Source organism: Balaenoptera acutorostrata, chromosome X (genome assembly GCF_949987535.1).
Source record: "Balaenoptera acutorostrata chromosome X, mBalAcu1.1, whole genome shotgun sequence".
NCBI lineage: Eukaryota > Metazoa > Chordata > Mammalia > Artiodactyla > Balaenopteridae > Balaenoptera > Balaenoptera acutorostrata.
The window spans coordinates 74542019-74564936 of NC_080085.1; the positions used below are offsets into that span (position 1 = coordinate 74542019).

The 22918-nt window shown below is 33.2% G+C and overlaps 1 protein-coding gene and 1 non-coding gene across 2 annotated transcripts in view; both read left to right on the forward strand.

Moving 5' to 3' along the window:
• Nucleotides 1-22918, forward strand: part of DACH2 (dachshund family transcription factor 2) — a 648107-nt gene that overhangs the window by 202443 nt on the left and 422746 nt on the right. The window lies entirely within an intron of this gene.
• On the forward strand, nucleotides 17282-17387 carry LOC114238278 (U6 spliceosomal RNA). Its single transcript, XR_003623669.1, has one exon. It is a non-coding gene; the product is annotated as a U6 spliceosomal RNA (small nuclear RNA).

Below are 22918 nucleotides of genomic sequence, written 5' to 3' on the forward strand. Positions count from 1 at the left end.
AAAGGGGCTTGTCTCCCACATGTAGGACCCCAGGACTGGGATGCCTAGTCTGTGGCTCAACCCGCTCACTCTCCAGAGTGTCCAACCGTGCAGTCTCCCTTTTCCTTTGAGTCCCCTTCCAGGGTACAGGTCCTTACCTGATCTCTTTTCTTCCAGTCCTACCTGATCACATGTGTATCTTTCTTACAGTCTCAGTTTTACATGAGTCCTTCTGGTGGTTTCCAGTTAGTTTTCCAGGAGAATTGTTCCACATGTAGATGTATTTTTGTAGTGTTTGTGGGGGAGGTGAGCTCCATATCCTCTTAGTCTGCCAGCTTGATCACCCTCTCCACTTCACATTAATTTATTTTTGAAATTTGAACCAGCCTTGCGTACCTGGAATAAATCCCATTTGGCCTTGGTGTAAAATTATTTTTATACATTGTTGTATTTGATATGCTAATATTTTGTTGAGGATATTTGCATCTATGATTATGAGATTTAGTCTTTTTTTTTGTAATGTTTTTGTCTGGTTGTGATGTTAGGGTAATGCTGGCCTCTTAGAATGAGTTATGGAGTTATTTCCTCTGCTTCTATCCTCTGAAAGAAATACTGGAATATTTATATAATTTCTTCCTTAAATATTTGGTAGAATTCACCAGTGAACCCACCTCAGCCTGGTGTTTTCTATTTTGCAAGTTTATTAATTCTTGATCAATTTCTTTAATAGATGTAGGTCTATTCAGATTATCTATTTCTTTTTGTAAGAGATTTGCAGATTGTGTTTTTTAATGAATTGGTCTATTTCATACAAGTTATCAAAGTTATAGGCATAGAGTTGTTTATTATATTCCTTTATTATCCTTTTATTAAACTTTTAATGTCCATGATATCTGTAGTGATGTCTCCTCTTTCATTTCTCATATCAGTTAATTTGTGTCTTCTTTTTCCTTAGTTCACCTGGTTAGAGGCTTATTGATATTATTGAACTTTTCAAAGAGCCAACTTTTTATTTCGTTGATTTTCTCTATTGATTCAATCTCTTTCAATTTCTTTTGTTTCAACTTTACTTATAATTATTTTTTATGTTTTGCTTACATTAGTTTTAATTTGCTCTTTTTCTAGTTTCATAACGTGGAAACTTAGATTATTGATTTTAAATCTTTACTTTTTAAAAATATATGCTTTCAGTGCTCTAAATTTCCCTCTGAACAATGCAGTCACTGCATCTCACGCATTTTGCTAAGTTGTATTTTCATTTTCATTCAGTTTAAAATATTTTTACATTTCTCTGGAGACTTCTTCATTGACACGTGTTATTTGGAAGCATGTTGTTTAATCCTTAAGTAGTTTGGAATTTTCCAGCTGTCTTTCTGTTATTAACTTCTACTTTAAATCCATTATGGTCTGAGAGCTGATATTGTATGATTTCTCTACTTTTAAATTTGTTAAGGTGTATTTTATGGCCCCAAATGTGGTCTATCTTGGTGAATCTTCTATGTGAGCTTGAGAAGAATGTGTATTCTGCTGTTTTTGGATGAAATAGTATATAGATGTTCATTATATCCAGTTGATTGATGGTGCTGTTGAGTTCAACTATGTACTTATTGATTTTCTGCCTGCAGGATCTGTCCATTTCTCATAAAGGGGTGTTGAGGTCTATGACTATAATAATGTATTCATTTATTTCTTCTTGCAGTTCTATCAGTTTTTACCTCACATATTTTGATACTCTGTTGTTAGAGTTAGGTACATACACATTAAGTATTATTATGTTTTCTTGGACAATTGACACTTTTATCATCTTGTAATGGCCCTCTTTATCACTAATAATTTTCCTTGCTCTGGAGTCTGTTCTGCCTGAAATTTATATAGCGACTCCACCTCTCTTTTGATTAGTGTTTGTATGGTATATCTTTCTCCATCTTTTTACTTTTAATCTATATATGTCTTTATATTTAAAGTACATTTCTTGTAGACAACATATAGTTGGGTCTTGTTCTTTGATTCACTGTGACAATCTCTTTTACTTGACATATTTTAGATCATTGACCTTTAAAGTGATTATTGATATAGTTGGATTAATATCTGCCATATTTGTAACTGTTTTCTGTTTGTTGTCCTTGTTATTTGTTCCTATTTTTGTCTTTCACCCTTCTTCTACATTCTCTGGTTTACATTGAGCACTTTATTTTTTTATTTTTATTTTTTATAAATTTATTTATTTATTTTTGGCTCTGTTGGGTCTTTGTTGTGGCACGCGGGATTTCTCTAGTTGTGACGAGCAGGGGCTACTCTTTGTTGCAGTGTGCAGGCTTCTCCTTGCAGTGGCTTCTCTTGTTGTGGAGCACTGGCTCTGGGTGTGCGGGCATCAGTAGTTGTGGCACATGGGCTCAGTAGTTGTGGCCCTTGGGCTCTAGAGTGCAGGCTCAGTAGTTGTGGTGCATGGGCTTAGTTGCTCTGCAGCATGTGGGATCTTCCCAGAGCAGGGATTGATCCCATGTCCCCTGCAATGGCCGGTGGATTCTTAACCACTGTGCCACCAGGGAAGTCCCTATGTTGAGCACTTTATATCATTTAATTTTCTCTCCTCTTTTGCAAATCAATTATACTTTTTTTTTTTACATCATTTAGCAGTTGTTCTAGTGTAATGGAACATACATTTTAAACAAACCCAACTCTACTTTCAAATAACATTATACTACTTCCTAGGTAGGGCAACTACCTTATGATAACAAAATATTTCTAATTCCTTCCTCCTGTCCCTTGTATTATTACTGTCATTCATTTCACTTATATATAAGCCATAGTCATTGAATGCATTGTTATTATTTTGAACAAACTGTTATCTATTAGCTAAATTAAGAATAAGAAATGTTAAGGTTTTATATTACCTTCATTTATTCCTTCTCTAATACTTATCTTTTCTATATGTAGACTGAGTTTCTGACCTATATACTTTTCTTTCTTTCTGATTAACCTATTTTAACGTTTTTGCAAGCCAGGTCTACTGGCAGCAAATTTCCTCAATTTTTGTTTGTCTGAGAAAGTCTATTTCTCCTTTACTTTTGAAGGATAATTTCACAGAATACAGAATTCTAATTTGGTGGGCTTTTTCTTTCAACACTTCAAATATTTCACTTCACTCTCTGCTTGCTTGCATGGCTTCTGAGCAGAAGTCAGATGTAACTCTTTGCTGTTCTACAGGCAAGTTTTTTTTTTTTCAATCTGACTTATATCCAGGTATTTTTCTTAATCTCTGGTTTTCTGCAGTTTGAATATTATATGATATGTAGTAAAATGTAGTTATAATACCACTGTCTTCTGCCTCCCTATACCTATGGAATTGAATATGAGGATGAGAGCTTGAGAGTTTCAATAATTTATTCAGAATGCAGCCTTATGCTTATGGAAAAAGGAGGAGGGAATAAGATGTCATCTCAGCAGCCTGTGGTACTCAAGGAATTCTGGGTCAGGAGGACAGATAACAACTCTGTAAGTAACAGAAGTGGTCGGGATCAGAGTACTACATGGCCTGTTATCTCAGCCAGACTGTGAGAAAGCTTCGTGAGGCATGGCCTGTTACAGGATTAACTGTGCTTAGTTATGACTGATTGAGAGCAGCTAGACATTCAGGGGCAAGTTCACCTACATGCAAGAATCTCACAATCAGTTTAACTTACACTATTGTGTAAATTTAAGTGTAGGATGTACCTAAAGAAAACCTACTAAATTCAAGTTTACTTATTTACTAGTTAAAATTATCTATTGATCGCATGTGCTAGGTTTAGTTCTAGGCACAGAAATGTAATAATGAACAAAACAAAATTATATTTACATTATAGTTGAGGGAGACAAATGATAAATGAGTAAACAAATAACTTATAAGTCATATGAGATAAGTACAATGAGGAAAATAAGGCAGAGAAAACAAATGAAAATGTCTTAGGGATATTTTTTCAATTAGGTGCTTAGAGAAAGCTTTCCTGATGAGGTAGCATTTGAGCCTGAATAAAACGAGTGGCAAGCAACCTAAATATTGGGTAAGAATGTTTTAGGCAGAGACAGCAGAAAGTACAAAGAGTCTGAAGCTAACACCTTAAGGCTTAGTCTGGTGAGAGACGGGTGAACATTTTATACCCATTGGTGTTTGTTTGGGGGATGGCTGATCCCCAAAGTGGATTGTCCCCAGCAATACTTACCAATATGAAACTACACAGTGGTCAGTTTTAAATAAAACACCTCATTTCATTTAGTAATTATATTTTAGTCCATTTCAAATCGTTCCAGTAAATTTGATTGACAAATTACATGAAAGAGAAAGTTTGGTTTTAGACTCTCTTTCTTATACATTGATCTTTTTACTGTATCAGAGTCTAAACTTATAATTGAACTATCCAAACTCTTCTTACTTTTCAGGATATTTTATACTTTATGCTCTTTTTGTGTCATATTTTACATAATAAAGTTTTCATTAAAAAGCTGAATATTGGAAAAAGCTCCAAGTCAAAAAAGATTTTTCAATTTGACATTCATGATAGGATTTGTAAGTCTTTAAACAGGACTAGATTAAGACCCTGTGAGTAATGTGAAAGGGTAACATGCAATCTGGAAATAAAGCTGCTCACCCAGTCAGGGGCTGATAGAATGTGATTAATGAAGGAGATAATGGACTGAAGAAATATAGCAAAAAAGTACATTTGTCTTGGTTGTGGCCTGTTTTTTGATGCAAGCTAAAGAATACAGTTTTATTCCTGAGGGGAAACTAATAGTAGGTCGTCTTAGGACTTCTGATAGTGACGATATGGTCATGAAATAATACAGCTTTTTGGTTCTCAATTAATATTCAGCTTCTGTAAATAAGAGATATTTATTATAATGGGTTGTAGAAGTTGGTTTCATGTTCAAGTCTGTACGAAAGAATTTGTAACAGAAAGAGCTAGATATAGTATAATTGGAAAAAATTATAAAGATTTCTTTGAAGATAAAGGGTTAAGCATGTGAGGCAAAATTTACTATATAGACACAGTACTTATTATATAAGGGCTTAAACAATTTTAAAGTAAAAGAAATAAGAGGGATGGTTTTAATCACAAATAATTGGTTTTAAGTCGTGAAAATATTCCAAAAATAAACATTTTTTTCACCTCAAACATGAAAGTAACATGCTATTTTGTTCTTCAGTTGTTTTATAACACGTTTTACCCTTAAAACTTGTTTCCCTAAGAAGCTTAAGTTGTAGATTGGAAGAGATATTTATAGAAGCTGTATAAACTTTTTATTTTAATTTCCTTTTTTTTACTGGGGTATAGTTGTTTTACAATGTTGTGTTAGTTTCTATTGTACAGCGAAGTGAATCAGCCATATGTATACATATATACCCTCTTTTTTGGATTTCCTTCCCCTTTAGGTCACCACAGAGCACTAAGAAGAGTACCCTGTGCTAATACAGCAGGTTCTCATTAGCTATCTATTTTATAAATATTAGTGTATATATGTCAATCCCAATCTCCCAAATCATCCCACACCACCTTTTCCCCCTTGGTGTCCATATGTTTGTTCTCTACTTCTGTGTCTCTAATTCTGCCTTGCAAACAGGTTCATCTGTACCATTTTTCTAGATTCCATATATAGGCATTAATATACGATATTTGTTTTACTCTTTCTGACTTACTTCATGCTGTACGACAGTCTCTATGTCCATCCACATTTCTGCAAATGACCCAGTTTCATTCCTTTTTATGGCTTTATCCACTCGTCTGTGGATGGGCATTTAGGTTGCTTCCATGACCTGGCTATTGTAAATAGTATTGCAATGAACATTGGGGTGCATGTGTCTTTTTGAATTATGGATTTCTCTGGGTATATGCCCAGTAGTGGGGTTGCTGGGTCATATGGTAATTCTATTTTTAGTTTTTTAAAGAACCTCCATATTGTTCTCCATAGTGGCTATATCAATTTACATTCCCACCAACAATGCAAGAGGGTTCCCTTTGCTCCACACCCTCTCCAGCATTTATTGTTTGTAGATTTTTTGATGATGGCCATTCTGAACGGTGTGAGGTGATACCTTATTGTAGCTTTAGTTTGCATTTCTCTAATAATTAGTGATGTTTAGCATCTTTTCATGTGTTTGTTGGCCATCTGTGTGTCTTCTTTGGAGAAATGTCTATTTTGGTCTTCCACCTATTTTTGGATTCGGTAGTTTGTTTTTTTGATATTGAGTTGCATGAGCTGTTTGTATGTTTTGGAGATTAATCCCTTGTCCATTGATTCGTTTGCAAATATTTTCTCCCATTCTAAGGGTTGTCTTTTCGTCTTTTTTATGGTTTCCACTCCTTAACACCATACACAAAAATAAACTCAAACTGGATTAAAGACTGGACACTATAAAAGTCTTAGAGGAAAACATAGGAAGAACACTCTTTGACATAAATCACAGCAAGATCTTTTTTGACCCACCACTTAGAGTAATGAAAATAAAAACTAAAATAAACAAATGGGACCTAATGAAACTTAGAAGCTGTATAAACTCTTAAAGACCATTATAAGGCATCTGGATGCTTCTCAAAAATATTTATGAAAAGATTAATTATACCTTTGCAAGTATTTTAAATGTTTCTTTAAAATGCTTTCTGAGAGAATCCTTCAGTTATTTAAAAACAACCTTTGAGCACTCACTGTGTACCGGACACCATGCTGTAGGCTTTATATGTTTGCTCATTTGGATTCATGAGGATTTAAACATATTTTACTAACCTCTAAGTTTGTGTGACAAATTAATGTAGGATACAGATATATTTCACTGACTTTTAACTTACCAAACTTAACTTGTAAATATTAAAGATAATGAAAATGCCCTGGTTCATTCTTTGTAGTTTCTGCTTTCTTAGATAATGTTTAGTTTTACTTGGAATAAGAGTCTCCTAAATTTCATTTTAGCACATTTAATGATTAGAATTGCAACAGTTTTGTAATGAAAACATCTCTGACATGATAGTAAGTGTGCAGATCTGGTGCTATTAAGTAGCATACTTAGCTATTTCTAGTCCCAAAGTTAAGTTCCGTTACTCAAAAAATTTTTTGATAAAATAAAAATGCCATGCACAGGATAATGAATGTCTTTTTATATATAGGACTATAATAAGAAGCTGCCTTTGTATGATATTAATAATGTCCTCATTACTTACTCTTTACTGTAAAATTGTCCAGTGATTCTCAAAATGTGTTTGTGCAATTGAATTGCTAGTCAAGACTTAATTTGAAAATCAAGTTTGCTCCTCCTTCAATTTTAACAACTCAGAAACTTCTCCGTTTTTTTTTCTTTTCAATCCACACATATGATTTTAATTGAGCATATTCATTACTTTGAAGACATTTATAGAATTATAATAGATCCTTCTTTTGATATGTAACTTTTAGTGTACCATTACTTTGATATAATTACTTTTTTTAAACATCTTTATTGGAGTATAATTGCCCTACAATGGTGTGTTCGTTTCTGCTTTATAAAAAAGTGAATCAACCATACATATACATATATCCCCATATCTCCTCCCTCTTGTGTCTCCCTCCCACCGTCCCTATCCCATCCCTCTAGGTGGTCACAAAGCACCGAGCTGATCTCCCTGTACTATGTGGCTGCTTCCCACTACCTATCGATTTTACATTTGGTAATGTATATATGTCCATGCCACTCTCTCACTTCGTCCCAGCTTACCCTTCCCCCACTCCCGTCCTCAAGTCCATTCTCTACGTCTGTGTGTTTATTCCTGTCCTGCCCCTAGGTACATCAGAACCATTTTTGTTTTTTAGATTCCATATATATGTATTAGCATACGGTATTTGTTTTTCTCTTTCTGAATTACTTCACTCTTTATGACAGCCTCTAGGTCCATCCACCTCACTACAAATAACTCAATTTCGTTTCTTTTTATGGCTGAGTAATATTCCATTGTATATATGTGCCACATCTTCTTTATCCATTCATCTGTCGATGGACACTTAGGTTGCTTCCATGTCCCGGCTATTGTAAATAGAGCTGCAATGAACATTTTGATACATGACTCTTTTTGAATTATGGTTTTCTCAGGGTATATGCCCAGTAGTGGGATTGCTGTGTCGTATGGTAGTTCCATTTTTAGTTTTTTAAGGAACCTCCATACTGTTCTCCATAGTGGCTGTATCAATTTACATTCCCACCAACAGTGCAAGAGCGTTCCCTTTTCTCCACACCCTCTCCAGCATTTACTGTTTGTAGATTTTTTGATGATGGCCATTCTGATGAGTGTGAGGTGATATCTCATTGTAGTTTTGATTTGCATTTCTCTAATGATTAGTGATGTTGAGTATCCTTTCATGTGTTTGTTGGCAAACTGTATATCTTCTTTGGAGGAATGTCTATTTAGGTCTTCTGCCCATTTTTGGATTGGGTTGTTTGTTTTTTTGATGTTGAGCTGCATGAGCTGCTTGTAAATTTTGGAGATTAATCTTTTGTCAGTTGCTTCATTTGCAAATATTTTCTCCCATTCTGAGGGTTGTCTTTTGGTCTGGTTTATGGTTTCCTTTGCTGTGCAAAAGCTTTTAAGTTTCATTAGGTCCAATTTGTTTATTTGTGTTTTTATTTCCATTTCTCTAGGAGGTGGGTCAAAAAGGATGTTGCTGTGATTTATGTCATAGAGCGTTCTGACTATATTTTCCTCTAAGAGAGAAACTTCTCCCTTGATTTCATAACAAATGAAGAGCTGGTTACTTAAAAATAAAAGAGAATCAAAAGCTCAAAACCTCAGCCTACTGTCACATGAGTAAAACATGTTAGGGGTCATAGTGGTTTCTTAAAGAAAGAAACTTACAAAAAAGATATTTTGGCACTAAAATGTGTAACAATAATTTAGTAAATGTTATCAGAGGAGAAATTTAGCCTTTGAAATAGAAAAAGATTTTTTACATATCTCTATATACAATATTGTTTAATTACTATAAGATTACTAAATTTCAAACTGCTATGTGTAAACGAATTATGAATGCTATGTTGAAAATGTAAGCTTTCTCTGGACTTTCTTTTCATAAAGAACGCTTAGTGTCCTCTAACCAATTATAGAATTGAATTCTATTATAATAGAGCTTATTTTTAAAACACATATGTGATTATATAACAGGTCAAATCTCATCTTTAGAAACATAACCAGTACATGTCTTAATATTGAATAAGTAGTATGCATTTAACTTTGCAAAATATTGTACTAAGCATTTATATTATTGGGTTCTAGCATGTATTGTTTACTATCTTAAATATAAGCATCTGAAAGTTTTAGATTATAAATTATTCATTATCAGAGTGTATCCTTGTTTTACAGGCAACAAAACTCAGTGATCTGAAAGATTTTAAATTTTTCCTGAGAATTGATAGCAAAGGAAATATCTCAGCAAATATCGATAGATCATTAGGCAAGGAAACTTACAAGGGAGTCTAGAACAGTGCCACAATTTGGAATTATATTCTAAATTAGTAATTTTCAACAAATTCACATGTAAAATGAAAAAAAAAAAATGAGATCCATGATGTTAACAAAATCTTTATTGCCTACTCTCCCACCACAATGAGATATATAATTGCGAAAATAACATGGCTTCATTACTGCTTGCCTACTAGAGCCTCAGCCTCTAGACTTAGACTTACTTTACAAGTCTAAGTCAAAGTAATACCCATTTTTAATTTCATGAAAAAAAACAAACAACAAAACTAGCCAGGTGCTTAAGGCAGCTGCTAGCTTAAAATTAAATTAAATGGTATCATATTGTAATTATTCATGCTAAAAAAATCTGTGAATTCCAGTGTAGCTTTTTACACTGAATTCCAGTGTAACCCTCTTGCACTTGAATGCCTCAATAATGTGTGAGGAATAATTTGTGTCATTTTTGTCATCATATACCATCCAATTCAAAATACAATATTCAAGTGTTTGAGGGAAGCACTTATTTGCATGAATGGATTAAGGACTCATATTTATTTAATAATTCTTTAGTGGATAAATTTTGAATGCTGTTAACTTACATGTAATATTTCTTAAAATGGGATCAATGCACAACCATTAAATCTAAGGAGCATTGAATTGAGATGGTTCTCTTTCCCACTCCCACCTCCTATGTTTGGAAGAAGAATGTTATGCAAATAAAAGTATGGGAGAAAGGGATTTTTTTTGCTTTCTTTACTTATTGCTAGAAAAGCTTAGTGGTATTTTCAAAGTGATATTACCCCTCAGAAAAGGAGTAATGCATCTTTAAAAGCTAAACTACATCTTCTTTACTTTTATCAAATTCTCTATAAATCTTTCATGACAGTTTATTTAACAAAGTGTCATTGAAACTGTATAGATGATTGATGTGACCCATGTAAGATCAACATGAAATGTTTGTAAATGTCAGCAAAATGTGGCCATCTAAAAGCATATAACGATGGAGTTTCTGTGAAAGTGAAAAACAAACAGAAAAATGTTTATCTTATTCTTTACTTTCTGGTATGCAATTACAAATTCATAGAAGAAGTATTGTATTTGATTTTCCTTGGAGTTCATGTCATCAGAGGTCTAATTTGCTTTTGACATTTACCCTTTCAAAGCTTTGGTCTCTTATTCATTGGATAAGTTTTCTCTATCATGTATGAAAAAATAATATAGACTCAGAACTTCTTAGCAAAAAGATAATTATTTTGGAAAGTATTAGCATGACCTTGACCAAAAACCTTTATGTACAGATTATGGGAGGCTATCCACATAGAAATGTCATTGAAGAGATCCCATCTATATGTGTAGACAAAAAAGTGTTGTTCATTTTCCATTTAATTGAAAAACATTTATGATATAAAAACAAATGTTATAAGATAGAGAATGAAAGAGAAGGAAAATAACAGATTAAACTATAAATATATGAGTACCTCAGTAGCTCACTCTGACTTGAATAGTTTCTTTATATTTCTCATAGATGTATTTTTGTATAAAACAAACATTATCCTTAGAATAAATTCCTTCCTTGGGAGTGATGTTTTGGTTGTGATATTTTTGCATTATATTGACACAAAAGCAGAATGAATAGAGTGAAATTAATGCAGATGATGAATGGGAAATGAACAGTAGAGAATACAAAACTGAAATTTGAAAATCAGTTGTCATCGTGAGATTTTTCCATTGAAATGAGAGCATTTCTGCAGGAGGGGGATTGTACATGTATTGTTCACCTAATTAATACATTCTTCACTCCTTTTGGCAAATAAATTCACAAGTCCACAATACAATGAAGAATTGCAGAATGTCTATTCATCATTATAAGCTGTTTCCTATCATAATGGCTTTGAATGATTTTGTATATATATATATGTATTTATATTATATGTTTTTTTATATATATGTATTTATACATTTGTAAATTTTGTATATATGTATTTATACATTTATAAGTATATATACATATATACTTGCATAGTATATATTTTTAAATGGTATATGGATGTCTTGCTCATTCTGTAGAGCGGGTTGGAAATGCTTGGTAATGTTACAGCAGAACCATGATTAACTGAAAAACAACTACTTTAAATACTCAAACAAATTTCTCTGGGGAGTTGTACTTAACTTTGAGGAGAATATGGCAAGATAAGGCAATTCAAGAAGTATCTTGGCATCAGTACACATTTCATTTCAATTTTATTTGCTCTCTGCATCTCTATGGCACAATGTTTAGTTATGTTCAGAGTGATGACCCTAAGCTATAGCAAGATCTCTGGTCATCTGAGAAAGATTCCATTTTATTTATAAGCTTGTATTTGCAAAAGTAGGAAATTGTTCTAACATTTCTAAAGATATTAAACTATAGGACTTTAAGCATAATTTAAAGTCATTTTGCGCAGATTCAGCAAAGCTCTATGACATACTAACTATAATATTCCATTCCCTGAACAATTCTGTTAATTATTATACTTTGAAAAACATGTTAACTATCTTTAAGCCTATTATATGTGTATGATTTTATTTTCATGTATATGATAATATTCAAAGAACTGTACTGGACATTATAGGAGTATATGGAGACACATGTTTTTCCTGCTTGCCCCTTGAATCTAATATGAGAAATAATTCATGTATTTCTGTATTGATTAAATAAAAGGTAAGAAGTGTAAATGCCTTAAGACAGGTATAGATAAAGATAGAGAATAGCGTGGCCTCAGAAGGATGAATGGCTTTTAGTTGCTAAGAATAGGAAGGCTTACAATGAATAAGAATGACTGAAAGTCAAAGTGTCAATAAGAAAAGAAATATATATTATTAAGAAAAGAACAGAGCTGAGCTCAGTATTATGCTTTTTCTTGACTCCTAAATTTCTACAAATCATAATTCAAAACTAAACAATTTTTATAAATTTACATTACTGTTTTTCTCTGAAAGAAAAAGTATGGATAGTTTTTCTTCCATGACAATATTTGATTTTTTACTCTAGTGAAAATATAAAATTTGAAATATACTACAGCTTTAAATTCAGAGAAAGAGAGACAAATAACAAAATATTTGATAATGTCATAAAGTTCAACTTAATCAAAATGCACAAATGAGAATTTTTGGTATATTTGGAACTCTTCTATCCTTTCAGAAAAGAGGTATGGACAGAGATTTGCATGTCCAAAAAAGAGGTGAGCTATATTTGCTTCCTTTGCAAACCCTCTGTCTTGATACTGTCAGGGATACTTGCATGTTCCCAACAGCTCCGTTTTGAAAGGAACCTGTGGTGTCCATCAGATCATGCTTAAATGCATGGAGCACCCAAGACTATGGCTTTGAATTTGTGACATTCTTGACTAGCAGAATACACATCCAGATACCATAGTTTCTGACAGATATCTGTAGGTTCTTTGAAGTAAAGGGCACCAGATCCAATGAAACTGGCCATAATTTTGACAACCTGGAAGAGATGTGTACATAATGTTGTGGGATATCACGTTGATGCCTTAAGTCTTCTGTGCCCTAACTTGATTCCTACAAGCTTTAAAAAGGTGGTTTAGAGTATTTGTTACTTCAAAAAGAATTACCTACTTTTAATCTCAATACATAGAAAGATTGCTTTAATATATTCATTTTCAATGCTTTTTCAGAATGAATGACCTGAAGAACTTTGCAGTTGGGGCTCTCTGTATAGTAAACACAAAAATGGGATAATGCATTTGTTTTCCCTATATGTTACTGATTTCCTATACTATGACCTTTGAAGGCCTTGATAAATTCATTTTATTTTGCCAATTTGGGGCAAGGAAGCTGGAGGTGTTAAAGACTGTGCTATATGGTTCCCCATGGCTGCACAATCTAAATGCAAATCTAACATTGCAGATGAAAGTAGTAGGCTACATGGATAAGTTGTTGAATGGTAGAAGTGGGGTTGGTACTTTATAGTGATAGACAGAATATGGTTGGTGAGGCTTCTTCAAGCTCATAAAGCTATTTTACATGTTGGGGTAACTGGCTTCAAATACCTAACCTTGTAATTCAGAAAATGTTCTAAGGGTGAAATCATGGTGTCAGCAGAAATGATGCTGAACTCTCTTTTCTTTTTTCCTAAGTAATATCTTATTGTTTCTTGGTATCAGCAACCAGAAGTGATTAGAAAGTTCCAATTCTGCTTAAGAATGAAAGATGGGAAAGAATTACCAGAGCAAGCCTTGATTACTGCATTCTTATTTGGGCAGTATTTTCAATCTAGAAATATATAGTAACTGTCAGTGGTTATGAGTCAAGTTCATTTGTGCTTGAATAATAAAATAGAATATAAGCAGAACACCATGAAATATATAGAGCTGCATGTTTACATTTTGGTGTTAGAGTATTGCTGACTACAGTAATGTTCTAAGTACTTGGATGTCATTTAGGGAGCTCTCCTCTTCATTTGCCTACATTTGTAACTTTGTAAGCTATTGCCCATTTTATTTATCTTATTATTTTCTTGTTATCATTTATTGGTATGCCATTTATCATTTGTCCTTATTCCATTTTTAACTGAGCATGTCTTCACTTATTTAATTCTAACTCCTTCTTTTAAGATGTCAGGGACTCTCTTCATTATGTCAATTGAAAGCTAGTGGGCATATTACCAATTCTTTTTTGAGCTTTTTGCTATGAACTCATCTCATTTCTAGTTAAGGCATCTGTAAAATACCACTCTATATGCTGATTCCAAGCTTGTTACTCCTGGAAATTAATGCACCCACCGAACAAGGTTAGGGAGTGTGTCTTGTCATCATGTTAAAGACTTGTATTCAAAATACAACAAAACCCAAAAGACAGTTATAATGTGATATTGTCTAATATGTTGGAAGTTAAAGACTTAGCTGTTTATTTAGCCTGCGTGGCTTAGGAAGGGAAGGGTAGGGACAAAGCGATAAGGATCAGCAGTTGGAAGAAGACATATTTAATGTCCTCCATTTTAACCCCCAGTCCGCAGTAAGCCTCACAAAGATAACATTGTTGGTAGAAGAGATGTGACAATACATTTTTAGGGAGTTACCTGTGGAAAATTAAAGTGGATTAAATCATTAAGTCATTCAATAAACATTTATTAAGTGTTTACCATGTGCCATGAATTCTACTAGGCTCTGGTGATGTGGAAATGTATATGCACACATATATACATATTTTATGCATGCACCTATGTTTTTGTGTAAAGTTTCCAAGTTCTACTAGATTGATAATGAGTGCTAACCAATGGTAAATATTAATAATTCAATAAGCATTTGCTATATCAAATTGGATGAATTGAGATTGTTATTGCCTTATTCTCCAACTTTGAAAATGGGAACTTAACAGTGTTTCCTACCGAAACTCTGCCTCTTTCTATCCTGACAGATGCTCTCAGTAAGTTAGATATTTCATTGATATTCTACTGTGGCACTGTTAATCTTATTTTGATTGAAACAACATTCTGGACAGCAAAATTGATGGGTGCTTATGGTGAGGCTGTTGCAAAAAAGTAGTAAGAAGGTTTCATATTTAGGTGTGCCTGGGGCAAGAATTATGACCTTCTTTAAAGTTATAATTTAGAAAATATTCTGCTTATTGTGCTTCTTTTAGCACAGTATGAATTATCAATATATGTATTTAAGGATTTTTAATATCTATATTTTGATTGACATACCTTTTGTCATTTTCAATGATTTTCTTGCCTAAACAACATATAGAGTTTCACAGTGGACAGGACATTTATCTTTCTTGTTAGGTGATACCTTTTCCAACACAGAAGTCGCACTGCCAGCCATATGTCATATAATAGCATCATCAGATTCTTGAAGACAGCTATCATGTAGCATATTTGTTGCACAAGTTAATTTTAGGACAGTTTTGTTAGATAGAAAATATAAAGAGGAAGTAAGATAAAAATTAATACAATGTGGAAGATATTATGCTTAACTTAAAATACACATTATATGTCAAAAGATAAGAGATATTTTTGCACAGTGCTATAATTTAGTCATTAGTCTAGCTCTTTGTTATTATCTAAAATAAGGATTTGAACTAAACTAAATTATGATCTAAAAATGCAGTAAGCCTTACTAATTGGTGGAATCCAAACCTCCAAATTATTATCATTATTATTTTTACTAAATCACAAGCTGAGCTAAATTTTTTTTTAATCCAATGACTCAGTTAGAACTGGAAATGAATTTATAGATTTTTCTATAACTATTGAACTAGAACAAAACCAGTATATCAAAATAGCCTCTAAACGGAGCAGATATCTCATTCAGTTCACTCATTCCTAGCATAAAATATTTTTATACTATACCTATCTTAATATGTTTAAAAATAAACTTAGAACACTGACAACCTTGTAAGTTTTGCCACTTTAATATTTTATTTATAGTGATTGTTTGCGAGACTTTTTTTCCCTCTTTATTTCTGGCTTAAAATACCTTTTAATTCACTAGTTAGTTTTAATTAATGTTTAGAATAATGAGTAACTTAGGATGGAGTGTTCTATATCTGGTAAAATGTCAGCCTTGTTATTTGGATTTATGGCAGTTTTATTTATTAACAAAACTTGAATTCTCTTTGGTTTGAATTCTGCTGTGATTTTTCACCTAGGAAACATTTTCCTCCCTATATGAAATAAGGATTTTACCACAGTAAGCATAGGAAATGAAGAACTATTTTCTAATCATTCAATAAGACATTATTCAGTATTAGGTCTGTGTGCATCTGAAGAAATAAAGTTGTGGGGGTATAGTCTTTTTTTTTCCTGAAAGAAGGGAGAAATATTTCTTGGAAAGAGACAGATGGCAGCATGATACATTATTCTTCACTTAGGGAGAGATAGTGTAATAAGACAACTTTCAGTTGTAAATAGCAGTTATGATTTAAGTAAAGACCTGTTTTTGTCCTGTAAGGCAAAAACATTATAATAGTAAATGATCACTAACTGTTCAGATATAATCACCTTATGTTGTACATGTCCCCACTACACTGCGTTATTTAAAATAACATATTTCAGACATTATTTAATTAGTTGAATTGTTACAATGAATAATTAGTTATTCTAAAAATCTCTCCATGTAGATTTTTTCTGACAGCTTCTTGATCATAATTAAAACCCATGTAGGTTTTGCAGCATTTAGAGATGGAGGATTTGAAGAAAGCTTGTAAAACTAACAAACACTGAATGCTAGAGCATTGGACACATTGAATATCAGTTGTATTGTTAACTGAACCTGGTAACTCATGAGAGATTTTTTTCGTTCAGAACCAAACTCAAATACTTTTCCTCAGGGTTAAATTACAGCCAGAGAGAGTGACATTACACACACACACACACACACACACACACTTAATCTTCTATTCTACAGTACTATTTACTCCCATTCCAGATACTAAACATACTGCCTCTTATAGGAATGTTTTACATTAAATTTATATGACAAAAGTAATACACACTTAATATTATTACCTGTTGGGGGAAATCAGGATTTTGAAAATTGAAGAGGATGATAGGAATAAAAGGCAGATATTGTTTTCTGATAGAATAAATCCACTATTATTGCTGTCTCTATATTCCAACTAATGTTCAGCAACAAGTTAATACCCAATGGCAATTGACATTAAGACTGGCTAATGGTCAATGTTTGATATATGTAAAAGCACAGTTTATACTAAACCAGCTGTATGTACCATGGAAAATAGTATATAACTAGAAGATACAATGTTTATCTCATATATTCGTGTTGGTTTTTTTCCTGCTTTGAACACTAGCTAGATTCTCAAGCTAGTTTTGATTATGTGTTTTTTTTCTAGCAATACATGTACTAAAATTGGAATGATACAGAGAAAGATTAGCATGGCCTCTCTACAAAGCATGCACATTTATGAAACAATCTTCACATTTATCATACTCATCTTTAAGAACCAGATCAAATGCCACCCCCTTTGGTCTCCTCAGGATGAATATTTCTCTCTTTTTGTCCTCGAAATGCATTGTTTATGTCAGTATTTTAGTCCTTAGTGTACATGTATATTTTTCTTATTATATTTTGAGTTCTGACCATGTAGAATGCATCTTTATACTCCCCACAACATCTAACACAGTGCCTTGTGCATAGTGGGCACTCAAAAGATCTTTACAGAGTTGAATTTTTATGAGTCATTTGCTGAACATTAGCTGCAGTATGCACACGTGCAAGTACACAGGCTTATAACTTATATAAAATAAATGAGAGAAGATCATTTAAATTTACCAGTCCCTCTAAGTTTTAGAAGTTTTCTGGATGTCTAAACGATAAAGGAATTGGTGACAGATTTTAGAAAGAGAGGAGAAGGCATTGCGTATGAAAGGAGAAATGTCCCTGGTTCAGGCCTCACTTTTTAAAGCAAGCAGTTGTTTGGAATTCTAAAACAATTATACTGACTATTAAGGAATACGCTCATGTAAAATATTGTGGCAGTAGCTGAGCTTACCCCATTATGTCATTTGGGTTCTGTGTTTCTTTTTGTTATATATCGTAGCTTATAAGTGTACCATTTTCCCTTTGGGACTACCAGAGTGACCTGTTTTCTCAGTATGTATAAAAAGTTAAAGGTATCTTGTAACAGCTTATAGCTCATGGGGAAAATGTGTCTTTGCATCTGTTTGCTTGTAGACATTGTGCTATTAAAGAGTTGCCATTTTTTCCCAAAAATAGTATTTAGGAAAAAACACAGTCTGGAAAAGTTATGGGCATTTTATTTTCGCCACATCTAAAGCTTTCCAAGTGTTCTGAATGAGCCACTGCACACTTTGATATTTTCACCTTCAAGTCTCTCTGTCTCTCTGTGTGTATGTGTATCTATGTATTATGTATGTATGCACACACACTGGTATATATTTGTTACATTTTTTTTTTACCATTCTCAAATATGCCATGCTAAACAAATGGTTGCCTTCTATCAACTTGCAGAGAATATTAGCTTAACTGTTTTGACTGGTGATGCTGAAGCTCAGCAACGATTCTGTATCTTTACTGCAATCTTAAAACTTGCCATGAGTGGAAGAAGGATTGTTGAATTGCCACCACTATACAATTGCACCAAGATTAAGTAAAATGTTCATCTCTGTCGAATTTAGCTGAATAGAATCCATCAAACAATGGTCATATTTTTCTAAGTGTGCTTGGAGCTCTGTGGATGTACAAATGAAGGACCATATGGAGGTGGCTTTCTCCAAGGTACCAGTAGGTATGGTTTTGTGGGTTGCATGTGCCTGTTGGCACTGTTGGCAGTTCAGCACCCTGGGAAAGGCATTGCTTTCAAACATGAGTAATTGATGAATTGTACGTAATATGCAAATGTGAATGCATAAATCTCCTGAATGACAGCTTAATTTATGTGAGCTTTTAAGAATGTGGGATTAGATTTTAATTAAATATCTTCAAAGGCACCCTGACTTATTCAGTTTTTTGGCTGCTGTCTTTAGAAAGAAGTGGGGGAAGGTTTAAATCAAAATTTTACACACACTATTTACATTTTCCAACTAAGTGGTCATTGTTTAATAGAAAAATCAAGGTATTTAAAGAAGAAAAGCATTTGTCTTTAATTATAAGAACACTGCCATTATATTACAATGGTTGCAGTTTGTCATATATGATAGATAGATACAGAAAAATATATGTGGTTTGAAAATTAATGTCTTAAACTTTAAATGTAATTCTTAAACATATTTCAGATACTACCATATATTTTAGTGTGCCAAATTGAACAATGGTAATTGTGGATAACATTTCTTAGTATAGATTGTTGGGATAGTAATACTGTATATGACTTCCTACCTGTTATTATCTTAAAAATACCTAAAATAAAGAGTCAATGGAGACAGAGCTGACTACCCACCTTTGCTCTTAAATATGTAGTGTGTATAGATGTAGCTGTGTGTGTGCATAGTTTTAACCTCTGTTTGATAATAGTATATCAAACTTCATTTAATATGAAGATTAGGATAAAAAGGGTAATTAAAAATCTTTGAAATTTTCCACTTAATCTTTCTAAGTGATCAGATTATGAATTAAAAGGATATAAAGTTAATAGATCCACTTAAAGTATGTTGTAAGTGCTGTTAATTCTTTTAAAGTATAGCACAGGGAACTCTACTTAATGCACTGTGGTGACCTAAATGGGAAGGAAATCCAAAAAAGAGGGGATATATGTATATGTATAGCTGATTCATTTTGCTGTACAGTAGAAACTAACACAACATTGTAAAGCAAATATACTCCAATAAAAATTAATTAAAAAATAAAATATATTTCAATTTATTTATAGTTTATAGTGAATCACATTCCCCATAAGTAATACATTTTATGAATCTCGACCAGTTATAGGCTATGCCTAGTTTTTACCTATTTCTCCTACATATTTGCTTTCTCTTAATTTGCATTGAAAAGCTTAATTGTTGACTACAGAGAAGTGGTACCTATATGTTTTTGCTTGAATATGCTTTTCCTCTAATGTATCATTGTAGTGGTTAATTGAACAAACTCTGGAATCATACTTCATAGGTTCCAAATCCCAGCTCTAACACTACCTGTTGTGTGACTTTGGGCAGATCATTTAACTGTGCCTAAGTTTCAGAATTTCTGCCAGAATGTGGTGACAATATAAATTACTTAGAAATGTGCCTGGTACTTGGAAAGCCCCATGCAACTTATTGTTACTATTTATTTTCACTGTTCCCATCGTACTCTCATTTTTACCTTGCAGGCTTATCTCCTCTCTGGTCCCAAGACAGCTTCATTCTTATCTCTATGATTTAGTCTGGAATGGGTGTACCATGCATCTTCTTGTCCAGGTCCCATCCAAATTGAGACCTGGCTAAGGGCTCCTTTCCTCCATAAAATCTTCACTGACTCCTTCCTCTGAATCAGCTCCACTTTTTCTTAGTTTTCCTCTGTCACAGTCTTTGTTGTTTAATCATTTCCTAATTTCTTTTGTTTGCACCAGATTTACAGTTGTGAAACCTATAGTCCACTTATTTGGATTCTGTCATGTAACCTAAAAATAACTCCTAGTGTGAAGTACTAGCCCCCTTTATCTTTTTTGCCTTTATCCAAGTTTGGTAAATCATGGAGATGCAAGATGTATCAAGCCTCAAGTGAGATGAGATGACCAGGCACAACTCCACCCTTCAGGCCCTGCTTGTTCTATTCCGTTATGGTTGAGTTTGTTTCTTCCACTCTGAGGAGGTGCTCTTCTGTTTATCAGAAATTAAGGAAGGGTCATTTGTCCTATACTAGGTCAAGAAATACATGCATATGATATAGTGGATTTAGAGTCAGACAGATGAGAGCTACAGTTTGGATCTATTGGCGGGCCTTCAGCAAGTTAGCCTTTCTGAGGGTTAGCTTCTGGTCTTAAAATAGGGATAATAGTACCCATCTTACGGAATTATTCAGAGAATTAAATTAAGTTGATGTGAACTTTAGCATAATGCTCAGCACATAGTAGGTGTTCATTTGTCAGTACTTTTCCTTCCTTTTAATCATCCAACAACAGTAACAGAACTCATAATAATGGGCTATGCAATGGAATTAAAGCTCTTCCTTAACTGAGATCTGGGGAAGGAACAGTGGAGAGTTTGTCCAGGAGCAGTATGTGACTAAATTTTCAAATTTCTTCTCTGCAGGGACCAGAATGTATAGATGCCTAATTTTAACACATATTATTATATTTTAAAGGAAATAAAAAGGACCAAAATCACGATGCAGTTGTTTGGGGTTTTTCAGTCAGAATACGGACTTAGGTTTTTCTAGGTCTCAGAGAAGACAAACTTAACTCCACTGTGGGCTCATAATTGGATTCACTTTAAATATAATTTCTCTGGCTGTAGTCATTTCAACTATTTGAAACAGCCTATTATATACTCTTTCCTGTTTGCTTCTGTGAACTGGGTATACTTTTTCTGTAGTCTAACTCAAACTACATTTGTGTGTAAGATACTATGCCAGGAACTGTGGTGGGCTCAATGATGAAATTGGTAAGCCTCACACAAAACTGGCCATGTGGGCCTAATATGGTGAGGAGATCTTGCAGAGCACTTTGCACTAGCTAGGGTCTCACTAAATATCTATTTAATTTGATATTTCAATTCCTAGAGAATAGAACTCTTTCATAGAGCATGCATGTAAGACTGTTTACCTGTATTCCTTTTTCAAGCTCACCTTTTTTTTTTTTTATAAATGACAGTTCTATATTGAAAATACTCAATGACAGTTTAGGTTAAAATTTTCTCTTCCACACCATAACAGACATTTTAGTAAAAATAACTTTTTAAAAATAATAAAATGTCTAATTATAAATGATCTCTTAATTAAAACCACTCTTATCAACTACATGTAAATTAGAAAAATAAATTATGATCTTTGTTATAAAAGAAAAGCACACAAAGTTTTTTTTCTCCATGGGGTAAAAGTTGTAAAGTATTTTCATATTGCAACCACTACTCAGATAGTACAAATGACATAGGAGTTTAAAGTCAAGCAGACCTGATTTTGAATTTACTTACTAGCTGTGTGACATTAAGCTGGTTATCTGATCTCTATAAGCCTCAGATTCCTAATCCGTAAATTGAGGACAATAATATCTACTAGCAGAGTTTTGGTAGTTATTATATATGTTATATCCATATATCTATATTATCTGTATCTCATTCTATCCATCTATCTCACATCTATCATACTTTATATATCACACTTTATATCTCAGTGTTTCCATTTACTTTTGTTTGTATACAGTCAAATTCAACTCAGATAATTATAGACATGCATCATTTTTAATAGTCCAGATTGGAAAAATGAAGCAAAGGAGAAATACTTAAAGGGATTATCATGATTATTATGGAAAGACCCAGGGGCTGGAAATCAGTAAACATGGGTTGCAATCATGGTTTCTTTCTAACTAGCTGTGTGATCATAGATAGGCAAGCCATTTCATCTCTTTGAGCTTTAGTTTCCCTATGTGTACGAGGAAGAATTTGCACTGTCTCCTAAGGTTCCTTACAGCTTTAACTTTTTAGGATTCTTTAGGTTCTTTGACTCTTGAGTTAGCATAGCATGGCAAGTCAGTGTGTGGGACCAAGATTCAGATTGCCTGGGCTCTAATCTCAATTACCCAACATAATAGCTGTGTGACTTGGGAAAGTCACTTAATCCCTTGAGCCATAGTTTCCTGATCTTTAAAATGAGCAGGACAATAATCATATACACTTTGTAACGTTGTTAAGAGTATTAAATGATTTGACATACATAAAGAACTTAGAAGAATTCCTGATACATAGTAAGTACCCACAAAAAATTACATGTTATTATTACACAAAACTGCAGAGGAGGTATACTAATGAAATATGTCCTGCTTATCTCACATCCTGATGATGCAAGCATATATTCATAAGGCCA